Source organism: Miniopterus schreibersii (assembly GCF_964146895.1).
Source record: "Miniopterus schreibersii genome assembly, chromosome: 13".
Lineage (NCBI taxonomy): Eukaryota > Metazoa > Chordata > Mammalia > Chiroptera > Miniopteridae > Miniopterus > Miniopterus schreibersii.
In genome coordinates, this window is record NC_138113.1 from 60,899,845 (window position 1) to 60,917,394 (window position 17,550).

Below are 17,550 nucleotides of genomic sequence, written 5' to 3' on the forward strand. Positions count from 1 at the left end.
GGGCTTGAATGCAGGGAGCACGTTAGGGGGGGCCCGCAGCAGCAAGAGAGGAGGGACAGCCGGCTGCACCGGCACATGGGCCACGTGGGCAGTAACTAGGCACAAGCGGGCCACCGGCAGGGCTCATGAGGACGCCTCTTATTCGCAAGGCAGCAGAGGGCCATCCCGAAGGCAGGCCACACGTTTTAGAGTGAAAGCAGCACATGGAAATGATCTGGGTCATAGGAAGATACCATGAAAATAAGGCAGCAAGTCCTTAAAGACTCACAATTGCAGAGTTTTAATAAGGAAATTCTTGGAAGCCTACAAACCATTCTCTAACTCATAGCATGAAATAGTTTGTGAACCAGAAAAACCACCACAATTCGAAGAGATTTAAAGAACTAATTTCTAAGTGATTAAGTTAACATCTGTTTGGTTATTTGAATCATCCCTCCAGGTTGGATTATTTTATTATTCATATTATAGCAGACTTCAGTAACTGGTGGGGAAAATATATATATTCACCTGGTTCAATAGGTCTTTTCCCATCACCTCTGGCCTGTTGACCTCTCTGTCAAACAGAGAAGTTAAAGATGTCCACCGAAAACCACGTCTTAGTAACCTCTCCTCATCTGACTGACTTATGCAAGCAGCTTTCCCTGTAGAATCAGGATGTCCCTGTAACAGCCTCCCCAGCCCCCTAGGGTCCATGGCCCACCAGCTCCTTTCTGGGATGCAGACCTGAAGGCCGAACCTGTGTGCTGGGGCCTTTTCAGCTGCCACCAGACAGCTGCCCCTGGCCTTGGGACCCGCTCCCCCAGTCTCTGCTTGTGGCTGTGGGTAAGTTACTAACAGACTGAGGAGCAGTTTGTTCATCTGTAAAATGGGGACAAATGCACCCGCCACATAAAGAACTGTAACAATAACTGAGCTGTGAGCTGCACAGCACTGACCACTGTGCCCGCAATGCCACAGATGCCCCCAAATGCTGGTTTTCTCCCCTCTTGTACATGAAAAAATCAAGAGGAAACAGTTCTAAGGAAATGCTCAGAAGCCAGGAACAGGATGCTCTGCAGGCAAACTGGGAAGTGGGGGAGGCCTGTCCTTTGGTTGGTCCTACTTTCCCTTTTCCTGCGTGCAGCCTCAGGAACCCAGTGCTCTCGTGTTGGGGTGCCATCTGTCCTGTGTTGAAAGGAGACCCTGATTCCTAAGAATAGAGGGTGGGAAACCAGGGAGATAGAAGAAAGGAGCAGAGACTGCTTTGTTGCATCATATAGGCCAACACCTGCCATGCTCAGGTGCATCGCTGAGGCTGACCAGGAGCCCAGGCGAGCAGGACACACCAGGGAGGAGCGAGTGGCCTGCAGCAGCATCAATGCGGGATGCGGTGACACAGAGGGGCCACAGGAAGAGGCCTGGATGGGGCATGAGGAAGTGAGGCAGAGAAAATCGGGGAATAGCAAAGAGCAGGCAAACAGCAGAAAGAAAACAGTTAAGAAAGCATGTGCTTGTATTTTAAAATGCTGCTCTCCTTTCCTTCAGGAATGCACAGGCCACTCACATTGGTCTGAGTGCCCCTTGCTTGACTTGGACAACAGTCTGAATCTGCCCAGCTGCTCCACAGGCAAGAAGGGATTGAATGAAGGCAGTCACAGGGGAGCCTCGCTCGGGGCTTTTGGGGGAGCAGAGCAGACAGTGAGTTTTATAACGCTCTCTGCTGGCACAGACGGCTTTGCGCATGACGGTCTGTACTTTTATGAATGAAAAGCATCACATCAACAAGATAGTTATTCAAAACAAAGCAAAACAGGCTTCTTAAATTTAATTGTTCACAGAATAAAACACAGAAAAGGACATTTATAAATAGGTATGCATTTATGGGCCTGCCCCACCCACCAAGTACTCCTTGAAAAGGAAATGAACTTGAATAGACAGAATTTGCTTTTCCCAGGTCATTATTCCAACTAATATTATCGAGAAGTATATCAGTTATGGGGGAAAATCAAATAAAGTTTTTCATGACTTTTCAAGGCTGAATATGAGCCACTACAGGCACCACCTGTCGTTTCATCCAGGGCCAGCGGCTGTTTTCTGGAAAGACACAGGTAACACGTGTGTTCAGCCCGCAGGCCGTCCTCTGCTCTGCTGTGAGTGAGCAAGGCTGTGCTCCAATAAACGTTACTTATGGGCATGGAACTAGAATACAGTTTTATATATCACAAAATATCATTCTTCTGTAAAATTTGTTTAATCATTTAAAAATATTTTAAAAGCCATTCTCAACCCACAGGCCATCAGAACCAGGCTGGGGCCGTGTTTGGCCCTCAGGCTCCGGTTCATCTGCTCCAGGTTTAATTTGTTCTTTGTATTTCCTGCTAACTTCTATTAATAGCGTTTGGAGCATTTTACTTCCGTCATTCACTTCTGGCTACTAGTACATTAAGTCTGTGAGAATGGATGCTTTAAAATTTATTTTATTTTAATTGCAATAGAAATTCACTTAAGGAGAGAGGAACAAGATTAGAGGTCTCTTGTACAAAATATATAGTTAAGACATTCCTCTCTTGGAGTCAATCTATTTTAATTTCTCTCTGTATATATTTCTGAAATTAAATGATCTAAAATCTAAAGATCTATGCAGAACTAAAGGCAATGCAATTAATTCACAAAATTTCCTCATTTTAAAATAATCTTTGTCAAATTCTGGGAAGGAAGCAAAGTGAGAAACACCGAAAGCTTCCAGATAGCACAATCCACAAATGAGCAACAGTGTAAAAACCTGAATCAGAGAACACCACCACCACCACCACCACAAACTATACAAATTAAGTTTCAAAATATACACAGCAGTGAGAGAAAGCGGATACGAGCGAAGGTGATAAGGAGAGAGCCCTCAGAAGAGAGGGCTCTAACTCTAGCTGAAGCCAAACACTAACTTTCTAGTAGATGCTCCATCTTCTTGTAATTTAATTTAATTTTTTATTTTTAAAATATAACTTTATTGATTTCAGAGAGAGGAAGGAGAGGGAGAGAGAGAGCTAGAAACATCAACGCTGAGAGAGTCGTTGATCCGCTGCCTCCTGCATGCTGGGGATCGAGCCCCCAACCAGGGCCTGTGCCCTGACCGGGAATCGAACCGCGATCTCCTGGATCCTAGGTCGATGCTCACCTGCTGAGCCACGCCGGCCTCCATCTTTTAAGGCAGGTTAGAAATGACATTTATAAGGTCCACAAATATTTGCCACACCTGTGTTGAGCAGGAACAAATCAGTGCTGGCAGCCGCTGACAATGCCTGACCCAGAGCTCGCTCCCTGGGCTGCTCATTCCCAAGGCAACCCTGGGAAACTGGATTTTCAGTGAAGAACGGTCTAGACTAACTCAGGCTTATGTGGTGGGGGAATATGGTAAATATTTACGAAATACATTAAATTTGTTCTTAAGTATTAAAAGAAATAAACACACTCATTCAGCCCAAAATGCTAATTTCATGTATCTCAAGTCAGGTAATAATATATACATTTAAAATTTTTCCTTTTTATTGAATTTATTGGAGTGACACTGGTTAACAGAATTCTACGGGTTTCAGGTGCGCAGTTCCACAACACATCATCTGTACACTGCTGTGTGGTCACCACCCCCAGTCCAGTCTCGGTCCATCACCATTTATTCCCCCTCCCCCCTCCCCTCCCCCAGCCCCTCCCCCCGCAATCAGCACACCGTGGTCCCTGTCCACGAGTTTTTTTCTCTTTTTTCCCCCTCAATTCCTCCACAACCCCCACCCAGTCCCACCTTTGACAGCTGTCAAAAGTTCATTTTGTTCATTAGATTCCACATACGAGTGAACTCATGCTACTTGTCTTTCTCTGCCTGGCTTATTTCACCTGACATGACGCTGTCTCGGTCCCTCCATGCTGTGCCAAAGAGTAAAATCTCCTTTTACAGCTGAGTACTAGTCCATTTGGGGTCACTGGGTCATGAGGCAGCTCTATTTTTATTTTTTGAGGAAACTCCACACAGCTTTCCACAGTGGCTGCTCTAGTCTGCATTCCCACCAATAGTAAGACAGGGTCCCCTTCCCCACACCCTCACCAGCACTTGTTGTTTACTGACTTGTTGATGGAGCCATTCTGGCAGGTGTGAGGTGATATCTTATTGTGGTTTTTATTTGCATCTCTCTGAGGATTAGTGATGAGCATTTTTTCATATGTCTATTGGCATCTGCATGTCCTCTTCGGAGAAGTATCTATTCAGATCCTTTGCCTATTTGTTAACGGGATTGTTTGTTTTTTTGGTGTTGAGTTTTATAAGTTCTTTATAAATTTTGGATATTAATCCCTTATCAGATATATCAATGGTAAATATGTTCTCCCATGCAGTGGGTTGTTTTTTTATTTTGTTGATGGTTTCCTTTGCTGTGCAAAAACTCCAGTTTGATGTAGTCTGATCCGTTTATTTTTGTGTGTGTGTTTTCATTGCCCAGGGCACTATATTAAAAAAAATAATTGCTACAAGCAATGTCCGAGATTTTACTGCCTATGTTTTCTTCTAGGTTTTTTATGGTTTCAAGTCTAACATTTAAGTCTTTAATCCATTTTGAGTTTATTCTTGTACATGGTGTAAGAAGGTGGCCTAGTTTAATTTTTTTGCATGTACCTGTCCAACACCATTTATTGAATAGACTGTCATTACCCCATTGCATGTTTCTGCCTCCTTTGTTAAATATTAAATGACTATAAAGGTGTGGGTTTATTTCTCCGTTCTCTATGCTGTTCCATTTAGTTATATGTCTGTTTTCATGCCAGTACCAGGTTGTTTTGATTACTATAGACTTGTAATATAGTTTTATATTAGGTAGTGTGACTCCTCCAACTCTGTTCTTCTTTCTCAGATTGCTGTGGCTATTTGGTGTCTTTTGTAGTTCCATATATATTTTCAAAATATTTATTCTAGTTCTGTGAAATACGCTATTCATATCTTGATAAGAACTGCATGGAATCCATAGATTTCTTTGGGTAGTATGGGCATTTTAATGATGTTAATTCTTCCAACCCATCAACATGGTATATTCTTCCACTTATCCGTACCATCTTCTATTTTTTCAGTGTCTTATAATTTTCTGAGTACAGGTCTTTTACATCCTTGGTTAAATTTACTTCTAGGTATTTTGTTATTTTTTTAAAAATTATCTTTATTGATGAAAGTACTACAGATGTCCCCCTTTTTCCTCATTGACCCCTTCTACCCCACACCCACCCCTCGCCCCAGGCCTTCACCACACCATTGTCTGTGTCTGTGGGTTTCACAGAAATGCATATAAATTCTTTGGTTAATCTTATTTTATTCTTTTTGAAGCAATTGTGAATGGGATTGTTTTCTTAGTTTCCCTTTCTTACAGTTCATTACTGGTGTATAGAAATGCCATCAATTTCTGGGTGTTAACTTTGTATCCTGCTACTTTACCGAATTCATTGATCAGTTCTAGTAGTTTTTTGGTGGAATCTTTAGAGTTCTCTCTGTATGGTATCATGTCATCTGCAAATAATGATAGTTTTACTTCTTCCATTACAATTTGGATGCCTTTTATGTTTTCCTCCTGTCTGATGGCTGGGTCTAGGACTTCCAGTACTGTGTTGAATAAAGTGGTGAAAGTGGACCACTTTGTTGTTCCTGTTTTTAAGAAAAATGGTTTTAGTTTTTGCCCTTTGAGTATGACGTTGGCTGTGGGTTTTTCATATATGGCCTTAATTATGTTGAGGTATGATCCCTCTATTCCCACTCTGCTGAGAGTTTTTATCAGCAATGGTGTTGGATTTTGTCGAATACTTTTTCTGCATCTATTGATATGATCATATGATTTTTGTCCTTCGTTTTGTTTATGTGATATGTCACACTTATTGATTTACGGATGTTGACCAGCCTTGCATCCCCCAAATAAATCCCTCTTGGTCGTGGTGTATGATCTTTTTAATGTATTGCTGGATCCAGTTTACTAGTATTTTGTTGAGGATTTTAGCATCTATGTTCATCATGGATATTGGCCTATAATTTTTTTCTTTGTAGCGTCTTTATCTGGTTTTGGTATTAGGATAATGCTGGAAGTGTTCCCTCCTCTTGAATTTTTCTGGAATAGTTTGAGAAGGATAGGTGTTAGTTTTTCTTTGAATGTTTGGCAAAATTCACCTGTAAAGCCATCCAGTCCAGGACTTTTGTTTGTTGGGTGTTTTTTGATTACTGCTTCAATTTCACTAGTTGTAATCTGTCTATTCAGATTCTCTGATTCTTCCTGATTCTGTTTTGGAAGACTGTATGTTTCTAGGAATTTATCCATCTTGTCCAAATCGTCCAATTTGTTTGCATATGGTTGCTCATAATCCAAATATACATTTTTAAAAATAGAATTATATGAGTAGTAGACAATCAGAAACAGAGAGAAAATAATAAGAAACACTATTTTGATCAGATACATCAACAAGCTTCTGAGTAATAGAATTTAATTCTAAAAATAAATATAATAAAAATTGAGTAAGGAAATAATAAATAAATAAATAAATAAATAAATAATAATAAATAAATAAATAAATAAATAATACACAAAATAATAGCATAGAATCCAATAAATAAAGCTGAAAAAAGCTGAATTAACTGATGTCAATAATTCATTATCTTGGAAATATAGATTTGTCACAACATTTAGTTCAATGTTGGGAGTGAAAGATACAGTTAATATTTACCCTACCAAAAATAGTGGAACTATGAATACAGAGGTTTTTAAAAATGTTCCATTTACGAGGTTTACAAGTGACTTTTTCCAAATAACTTAAGCACTATTCTCTCCATGTGACTTGACCACTTGAAAAGAAAAAGAAAAAGAAAAACATAATGAGTTTAGCCTGTCCAAGAAGAACTTTAAAAAGGAACAGAGCTTAACCCTTAATTGGATACTTGTTGAGTACCTTTCCTGTCACAGTTTTGAGACCTAGAATCAGATCATGAAAGTACCATGTCTTCAGTGAGTTATATTTGGTACAGAACATAAGACAAGACCATAAGTATTTATGATACAAAATAGAAAGTGACAGAACTATTCAAGCAAATTATCGAACCTAAGGAGGGAACCATGGGAATCCCATGGGCAGTACTCAGCACACGTGGCAATGTGGGCAGTGTTGTTAGACTCAGCCCTTCACTAGTGGGACCTGGTGCCAACTCCAAGGAGATCATGTCAGAACAGAAATGAACTGTCAGATACCCAGTTTGTGTCTGCAGAGTAGTGGAGAATTGCTTGTTGTGTAAAAGCCTACACACTAGGTGGCCAAAAATAGTCTGTGAGTACGTATTTAAAAAAAAAAAGATTGAATCAAAGATGAATCCAAGGTTTGGGGCTCAAATGAATGGGTGTAGAGAAAAATTATTTACTGAGACAGAGGACAATAGTGTGGGATATTTCAGGGAAGAAAATCAAGATTGTAAACGCCAATTAGAATCTCCTTAAAAATATCATGGAGTTTTAACAAATTGATAGTAGGATTTAGCTAGAAGAAATGGCAGAAAATTCCTATAGAACAGTATAAAAGAGCTATCACTTCTTAAAGGGTATAATGTCACACCTGTCCTACACCACTGCCCAAAATATTGCCATGTGTTTTTATTAAGCCCATAATGGTTCACACTGATGAAACAGTGAGACCATATAATGGCATATAGCAGTGCAACAGTCACGTGAAGATGCTGGACAACAATGGAAAAAGAGAGTCAAATTTAATCTGTGGTATTGGATGAGATAGATAAAGAAGAAGAATCTACACACACCCTTAGTTTTTAATTCTGAGACTGTGGAAAATTCCATATAGGTGGAGTTTAGCATTAAAAAATAAAAAAGGAATTAAGAAAACAGAAGGAAATCCTATGCTGTAATCATCTTAGCTACAAAGAAGTGACATAATTAGTGACCAAAAAGTAAAGACTATTAAGATAAAATACAGGTATGCTGAAACCCACCTTTTCAAAGTTTGTGCAAAAAAAAGGTAAGAAAATTAAGATGAAAAAATAAGGTCTGCTTCTGGGAAGATGAAGTATGTATTTTTCTCTATTTCTCCCACTAAGTAAAAAAACCTAAAAGAGTAGAAATTATGTATAAAACAAACATAAGGACACTCTGAAAGGTGGAGAAAAGAAGGAAGACCAGCTAGGGACTTCAAGATCTGAAGAACAACAAGGCAGTGAGTTTTCTAGGTTTCCCTTTTGCCTCTAATATTCCAGATTTGGAGCTGAAAGAGCCAGCAATCTGGAAATAACAACCAAAGCCCCACTGAAAGCCTGCTCTATCTATAGAAATGACTAGGAAAAAGTCAACTTAACAAGACAGAAAACTTTTAAATAATAACTGCTCTACTCCAGCCAAACACACAGAAGAAACTGTGGCCCCAGCCTCCACAGAGTGAGTGGGGCGTCTAGATCCCACCCTCACTGGACTGTAAGGAAATCCCCATCCTACTTTATTGGGGCAGTGTTAAAAAATGAAAATGTAGGGAGGTGAGAATTTCTTCACTGCTGGGTGGTAATGACCACCCTCTCTCCCTCAGGGTGCCATGGAACCTGGACTTCTACCATCCTGCAATCACGAGGCAGGATCTTCCTCCCCACATCTTCCTCACTGGGGTGGGTCAGAGGATGTTAGTGAAGAGTCAGGACTTTTGCTGACACCCAATGGTGATGAAGCCAACACACCCTTGTGGTGCCAGGGGATTCCACCAGGGGAGATACAAAGAAGCACTCCTACACACTCTCAGCCGAGGAGGTATCAGAGAGACATAATAAGGATCTAGAACTCTCGCCCCCTGAGGTAAAAATGAGATCCATCCTCCAGGTAGTCAATGGAAGCAAAATGGGAAACCTAAAAATCTACCCCCAACTGGCAATAATGATACATCACCTTTATTCCCACCCCCACTGCCAGAGTAGTGTCATAAGAAGTCAAATAAAACAAAAGGTATAAATAAAATCCAGAGTCTCATAACATAATACCCAAAATGTCCATCTTCCAATAGAAAATCACTCATCGTGCCAGGAACCAAGATGTCAAACTGAATTAAAAAACCCCACACAATTAATAGATACCTCTATCATAACAACAGAAATATTAGATTCACCTCACAAAAATTTTAATACAGCCATGATAAAAATGCTTCACAAGCAATTACAAATACACTTGGGACAAATAAAAAATAAAAAGTCTGAGCAAAGATAAAAAACCTCAGCAAAAATAGGAGATAAAAAAAGAAGTCTAAGAAATTTTAGAGCTCACAAATATAATAATTGATACTAAAAATTCAGTTGTGTAGTCTCAACAGCAGAATGGAGTAGACAGGAAAGAATTGGTAAACTGAAAGATCAAATGATAGAAATGATCCAATCTGAACAACAGAGAGAAAACAGACTTACAACAAAGCCTGATGGATTTGTGGAACTATAGCAAGAGATCTAACATTTACGTCTTCAGAGTCCCAGAAAGAGAAAAAAAGTAAAAGTACTCAAGGAAATATTTGCTGAAAACTTCCCAAATTTTACATAAGATATAAACCTATAGAATCAAGAAGATGAGCGAGCCTCAGTAAGGATTAACCCAACGAAGTCCACATCAAGATATACCACAAAGTTGTATGTATAAAAGGTGTCCCCCCCAAAATGTATACACACTGTAATAGTTGATAGGTCAATTTTGGAAATGAAATGTATTTTAACAAACACTGCCTTTATAATTATTCAAAGTGTGTGTATACATTTTTTGGGACACCCTGTATATAAACATCTCAATAGCAAAGAGAAAGGACACCGTAACTATAGGAGAGAAAATCAAACGACAGCAGATTTCTCCTCAGAAACCATGGAGTCTATAATGAAGTGACCACAACATTGTTCATGTGCAGAAAGAAACAAACTGCCAACCCAGAATTCTATACCCAGTGAAAATATCCTTCCAATATGAAGATGAAATCAAGGCATTCTCAGCTGAAGAAAAACTAAGAAAAATTTTTACCAGCAGACCTGCCCTAAAAATAATAGTTAAAGAAAATTCTCAAAACAAAAAACAGTAACATTTTGGACCATTAGAAAGAAAGAAAAGCAGAAAGAGTAAAAATATGGGCAAATTCCACATATTTTCCTTCTTCTCTTGAGTTTTCTAAGTTAAGTCTGACCACTGTAGCCAAAATTATAACGTTGTTTGATGTGGGTTCTCAACATACATAAAGAAAATGTTTAAGACAACTCTACTGTAAGTGTGGGAGGGTAAAAGACATAAAGGGGGGTAAGGTTTCTACACTCCACTCAAACTGATAAATGACTGTACCAGCCAACTGCTATTAGTTATGTTTCTGTAATATAATACGTAGAGGAACCAGTAAAGGAACCATACAAAGAGATACCCTCAAAACCAGTACAGATAAATGAAAACAGAGTTCTAAAAATGTTCAGATACCACAGGAACACAAAAAAGGAAACAGAATAAAAAATAAAGTGGCATACTTAAACCTAAACATATCAATAGTTACATGAAATGTAAATGGTCTAAATGCATCAATTAAAAGACAGCTATTAGTAGAATGGATTAAAAAGTATGAGCACTTACATGTATATATGCATAACCCAGGGACACGGACAAACAGTATGGTGAAGACCTGGGGTGGGGGGTGGGGTGCCAGGTGGAGGGGATCAATGGGGGAAAAAGAAGGATATTTGTAATACTTTCAGTAATAAAGATAAATTTTAAAAGAGGAAATAATTCTACAGAAAGCATATTATGTTTCCGTTAGTTTAATACATTTTGTCTATTAGAGAAAAACATTATTAAATCAACATTTATTTTTAATATGTTTTTGAATTGATTTTAGAGAGAGGAAGGGAGAGGGAGAAGCATCAGTGAGAGAGTCATTGATTGGCTGCCACCTGCATGCCTCCTGCTGGGGATGGAGCCTGCAACCCCGGCATGTGCCCGGACCAGGAACTGAACCAGTGACTTCTTGGTTCATGGGATGACACCCAACCAACTGAGCCACAATGGCTGGGCAAAACCAACATTTCTTTAGGTCTTCTCACTTTATATAATTGATGTCATCAAAGTTATTCTCTCTTCTCTGTCAATTTCTTGAGCTGAAAACTTGGTGACATAAGTCAATGAGTTTTGACATTTACAAGTGAACAAACACAGGGCAGTGCTGTCTGTGTAACAGATCCTCCAAAAACAAGAGACATATTCCAATAGCAGTTCTGTTGTAGTACTAGGTGGGAGATGGAAAAGATCCAGGATGAGTCAGTTAGAGAAAGACAAATACCATATGATTTCACTTATATGTGGAATTTAATAAAAATAAACAAAATTGAGACAGAAAAAAGGTATGACCCAACTACATGCTATCTACAAAAATTTTACTTCAAATACAGCGACAGAGGCAGGTTGAAAATAAAAGAATGAGAAAGTTACATCATTAAAACAATAATCTAAAGAAAGCAGAAGTGGCTATATAAATATATTTTAATATGCCTTTATTGATTTCAGGGAGAGGAAGGGAGAGTGAGACAGAGAGAGAAATATCAATAATGAGAGTCATTGATCGGCTGCCTCCTGCACGGCCCCCACTGGGGATCGAGCCCGCAACCCGGGCATGTGCCCTGACCGGGAATGAACTGCCATCTCCTGGATCCTAGGTCGATGCTCAACCGCTCAGCCACAGCCGGCCAGGCCACAAGTGGCTATATTAATATCCAATTAAGTAAGCTTCAGAGCAAAGAAAATTACCAAAAAGGGAGGGACATTACTTAATGATAAAAGGGTCAATCCACCAAGACATGGAGAGTCTACATGTGTATGCACCAAATAACAGAACTATACAATATGTGAAACAAAAGTTGACAGAATTAAAGGTGAATAGACAAATAAGCAATTACACGTAAAGACTTCAATACCCCTCTCTCAATGACTAATAAAGTAACTAGACAATCAAACAACAGGATCTAATTCTATAGAAGACTCCAACCAAAGAAAGCAGAATACGCATTCTTATCAAGAATCCACAGAACATACACCAAGATAGAACACATCCTGGGCCATAGAAACAAACCTCAATAAACTTAAAAGAACTAAAATCACACAGAGTATAGTCTCTGATCACAAACTAGAAATCAATAACATACAGAAAACAGGAAAATCTCTAAAGCTGGAGAAGCAACAACACACTTCTAAACAACCTGTGGGTCCTCACACCCCCTAGGATGGCTATAATAAAAAAGAAAATAGCAAACGTTCATGAGGATGGAGAGAAACAGGAGCCCTTATGCATGGCTAGTGGGAATGCAAATTGTACAGCCACACTGGAAAACCATTTGGCATTTCCTCAGAAAGTTATACACAGACTTTTATCATTTGGCCTAGAAATTTCATTCCTAGGTATATACTCAAAAGAAATAAAAACCTGTCCACACAAAATCATGTACAGAAATATTCATAGCAGCATTATTCGTAAGAGCCCAAAGGTGAAAATGATCTAAATGTCCATCAACTGGTGAATGGATAAGCAAAAGGCGGCAAAACCAAACAATGAAATATACGTTTTGGCTGTGAGAAGGAATGACATACTGACACCTGCTACAACATGGATGAACCTTGAGAGCATGTGCTAAGTGAAAGAAGCCAGTCACAAAACCACATATTTTACGATTCCATTTATATGAAATATCCTAAATAGGCAAAACTACAAGACAGAAAGTAGATTACATGGATTTCCCAGAGCTGGGGCAGGATAAGACACAGCGTAGTCATAGCTGAAGGGTGTGGAAGCTCTTTGGGGGATAAAAATGCCCTGAATTTGTCGTGGAGATGGTTGTACAGCTGTGGGTACACTAGAGACCATCAACCTGTTTCCTTTAAATGGGTGAAAAGTAACCATTGGCCCTTGAACAACATGGGTTTCAATAAATATTGTAAATGAATTTTTTCGTCCTTCTAACTTTCTTAATAACATTTTTCTTTAGCTGACTTTATTGTAAAAATACAGTTTATAATACATATAACATATAAATTATGTGTTAATTGACGTGTATGTTATAAGTAAGGCCTTCTGGTCAACAGTAAGCTACAAGTAGTTAAGTTTTTAGGGAGTCAAAAGTTATACACAGATTTTTGACTGCATGGGGAGTTGGCACCTCTAACCCCTACATTGTTCAAGGGTCAACAGTACTCTGTAAATTATATCTCAATAATGATATTACAAAAATAATCCATAGTCAAAAAGGAAATCTCAAGGAAAATCTAAAAGTACACTGAATTGGATAAAAATAAAAATACAATATACTAGAATGTGGGACACAGTTAAAGTAGTGCTGAGAGAGAAATGTATACCATTATATATGCATTCATAAGAGAAAAGTCTCAAATCAATAATCTATCTTTCACTTCAAGGACCTAAACAAAGAAGAGCAAAATAAATCCAAAGGAAGTAGAGGGAAGGAAATTATAAAGAGCAGAAATCAGTGAAATTAAAAACAGGAAAATGGAAGAAAAAGAAATGTAATTAAAAGCTGCATCTTTGAAAAGACTGTGAAAATTGACAAACCTCTAGCAAGACTGCCAAGAAAAGAGAAGGCGCAAAATATCAATAATTTGGGAATTAAACAGGGGCATCACTACAGACCCTGCCGACATGAAAAGGATGGTAAGGGAATACTATGAGCAACCCCACACACATATTTGACAACTTAGATGAAATGGGCCAGTTCCTTGAAAAAGCACAAATGGCCACAACTCACCCAATATGATTTATTTGAATATCACTGCAACTACAAAAAAATTGCATTTGTAATTTCAGACTCCCCCCCAAAAAGAAATTTTTAGTTTCAGATGATTTCACTAGTGAATCCTACAAAACAATACCAATTCTACACAATCTCTTCCCAAAAAATAGAAAAAAGGGAAACATTTCCCAATTGATTTTATGAAGCTAGTATTACCCTGATATTTAAATTAGACAAAGACAATACAGAAAAGAAAACAACAGACCAATATTCTTTATGAGTATTGTGATTTATAATAAGAAATATATTTGTCTGCCGGGGCCCAGGGCAAGCCACTCCAAGATATCCCACAATAGCATATGGATTATTCTGAATTAAAGTTACTTAAGAAACTGTCAATGCAAGAAGAAAACCCTGACCTCTCTGTCCACCTAAAAGCAAGAGATACATCTTCCATGTGATAGGCGCCCACTCTACTCCCAAGGGCCAAGAGACAACCTTATCACAAGAGTTTTTAAAACTCTAGATTCCAAAAGTCTCTTGTTAATGCCTCTACTAAGTTCCTACCCAAGCCCAAACCTTTCTAATAAGCACTAACTTTCTTCATCCTGTCAATTTCTCACAAATTTATTGTTTCTTTGTCTAAAAAGCATAACAAGTTACCTGGTCCTATCATTTCTTTGAGCCTTGTTTTATGATCTGAGCATTGATCGTATTGTGATTCTCTCGTGCGTGTATATTAAATTGGTTTTTTTTCTGTTAACCTAGTCTTGTGTCAATTTTATTACTTATTACTAGTCCAGCTGCAAGAACTAGAGGGAAGGGAGAGGTACAGAGCCCCTAAAACCTGTGTCTTTTCTTCTCTGGTAAGTGATGAGAGTGATAAAGGGTCTTTCGTTATGTTAATGGTGACTTTTGCAATGCCCCTAAGTCCCCTAAGGATGGAGCTGGTGGCCAAGACAACTTGCCTTGTGCATCTCTTCCATATGGCTGCTCCTGAGTCATACAGCTTTTTACAATAAACCAGTAATTTTAAGTAAAATGTCTCTCTGAGTTTTATGAGTTACCCTAGGAAACTAGTTGAACCCAAGGAGGAGTGTCACTGGAACCTATAATCTATAGCCAGTCAGTCGTCAGAAGCACTGGTGACAACTTGGACTTGTGCTTGGAGTCTGAAGACTGGTGGAGCGGTAGGGCTGGGGCAGGAAGGACAATCTCGTGGGACTGAGTCTTTAATCCTTAGAATCAGATGCTATCCCCAGGTAGATAGTATCAGAATTGAGTTGAACTGTAGGACACTCAAGTGGTATTCAAATATTTCTTGGTGATGGGGGGCGGGAATCCCTCCACACATTATAATTAGGTACAGGATTAGTGTAGATGCAAAAATCCTTATTAAAATATTAACAAAGAATTCAGCAATATATAAAAAGAAGTGTACCCCATGACCAAGTGAGGTTTACATCAGGAATACAAGACTGGTTCAAACCAGCTAGTGTCCTCCATCATATCACAGACGAAAGAAGAGAAGTCAGGTGATTGTATCAGCCGGCGCAGAAAAAGCACCTGGCAAAAATTCAACACCCAGCCGAGACAAAAACCTGCTGCAAGCTAGTAATAGAAGCGACTTCGTCAGCTTGGTAAAGACCGTCTACAAAAACTTGACTGATTCCAAATGCCAAGTTTTAACTACCCTGCAAAAAGTGCCCACATGGCAGAAAGGTGGCCTGCTCACTTATTATTTATTTTTTAATATATCTTTATTGATTTCAGAGAGAGGAAAGGGAGAGGGAGAGAGAGAGAGAGAAACACCAATGATGAGAGAGTCATTGATCGGCTGCCTCCTGCACGCCCCCCACTGGGGATGGAGCCCGCAACCCTGCATGTGCCCTGACCAGGAATCGATCTGCGATCTCCGGGATCCCAGGTCAATGCTCAACGCTGAGCCACGCCGGCTGGGCTGGCCGGCTCACTTTAAAACCCCAGGTTGGTGCTCAAGACACATATGTTGGAGAAATGATTAAATCATCTGTAAATCATTAGCTGGAAATCATGTATATTATAGAAAATCATTGCAAAGAGAGCAGTCGTCCTTCCAACTCAGCTGATCCCTTCTTCCCCCTACGGGCCCCAAGCACTCGCTGCCGTGAGGCGGGAGGCGCGGACACACAGCAGCAGCCAAGGCAGACAGGGCTCCGTCTCATGGAGTTTACCATCTACGGGGACAAAGGGTGTCCAAGGTCATGCAGGGGCAAACAGGGGATGGCCAGTGAACGGAACCACAGGGCAGGTCCTTTCTTGTCTGCGCCGTCAGGGAGGGCTACTTAAGGGAGGCGACATTCCGCCTGAGCCATGACGAGGGGCAGGAACCGTCAAAGCCGAGCTGCGGGCGGGTCTTCCAAGCAGAAGGAGCAACAGGCAGCACTCACTAGACACCCCGAAGTGTGCTCCGTAGGAAGCACTGCAAGAGACCCAAGCGAGAGGGACACGGGGACATGCCCCGGTCTCTCATCCACAGTGTGGACTTAACCCACGGTGGTGGGGCGCTGTCACACCCACCATGGCGAGGGCACGAAGGAACAGGCGTGCTTTCCGCTAGGACATTTGCTGTTTTGAGGGCACAGCGAGTCTGCGCTCGGCAACCTGCCGGGGTCCAGCACAGCGCTCACCGCGGGGGAGTCCACAGGTCCCCCCGAGGGCTCGTTTCACCCATGAGAATGCACGCTCGCGGGGCCGGGGCAAGTTTTACTCACTTTTGCATTCCCATTATCTCAAAGTGCACAGCAGGCGGACCAAACAGCAACAAAGCCCAACACTCCTCACTGCCCTGTGACCGTTCCCCTTGGGAGGTCTCACTCCACGCAGCGGCTGTGCCTCGGCCTGCAGACTGGGGTCCTAGTGCTTGAAACCTAAGAGCTTGTTCACCTTTGTCACAGTCCTTACCTTTCTAGCTCCAACTTTTCTGTTTTCTTTAATCTTTAATTTGCTCTTTATTTCCCAATGGAATGTACAGCCAACCGGTTTATATCTGATTATGCTGAAGGTCATGCTTTTATCACTGCCGGTGGTTTCCACCTTCATCTCAATGTCATCAAGGCTGTAGGAGCTATACTGTTCCTCCTTGAAATCTTTATTTTCATCAAACACGAAAGAACAAGTGCTTCATGACTGCACTTATATGAAGTACCTAGAGCGGTCAATCCCACAGAGACAGAAAGGAGTGTTACCAGGGGCAGGGGATGGGCACGGGAGCTCTGGTTTGATGGGCAGGGTCTCCGTCTGGGCAGTGGTGATGGCGGGACAGCATTGTAAATGCACTGCCTGCCGCTAAATTATGCACTTACAATGGCTGAAAGAGCAGATTTTATGTTAGGTATATTTTACCAGAATAGAAGATACCTCCACTTTCGTTTTCACTTTCCCGCTCATTCCTAACATCATTGCGGCAAAGCAAAAGGAAGTGTCGATGCAACTGCGTGAACACTGCTACGCCACAGCTCGAGAAGATGTGGCTCTGCTGATGGGCTCTGTCACCGGGCAGCGACCCAAAGCACTGCCTAATGGCCTGATCCACAGCCTCCAACCGGGCCTCTGGAAGGTAACTCTCAGAGTAGTGCCACGAAACACGCAAAGTGTGGGCTGTTCAAACATAAGCAGCAAAAAAAAAAAAAAATCAGACTTTTCTGTAATTTAAAGGGTCAAATAAGTAATTTTTACAAAAATGCTTATAGCAAAATGTTGAAGAAGAGGGGAAATGGTTGAGCAAATTATATAACATATCA

At 40.4% G+C, this 17,550-nt stretch overlaps 1 protein-coding gene across 1 annotated transcript in view; it reads right to left on the reverse strand.

Moving 5' to 3' along the window:
- The window catches only part of SLC9A2 (solute carrier family 9 member A2), a gene marked incomplete at its 5' end in the record, with an annotated part of 91,108 nt that overhangs the window by 57,420 nt on the left and 16,138 nt on the right, over positions 1 to 17,550 (reverse strand). The window lies entirely within an intron of this gene.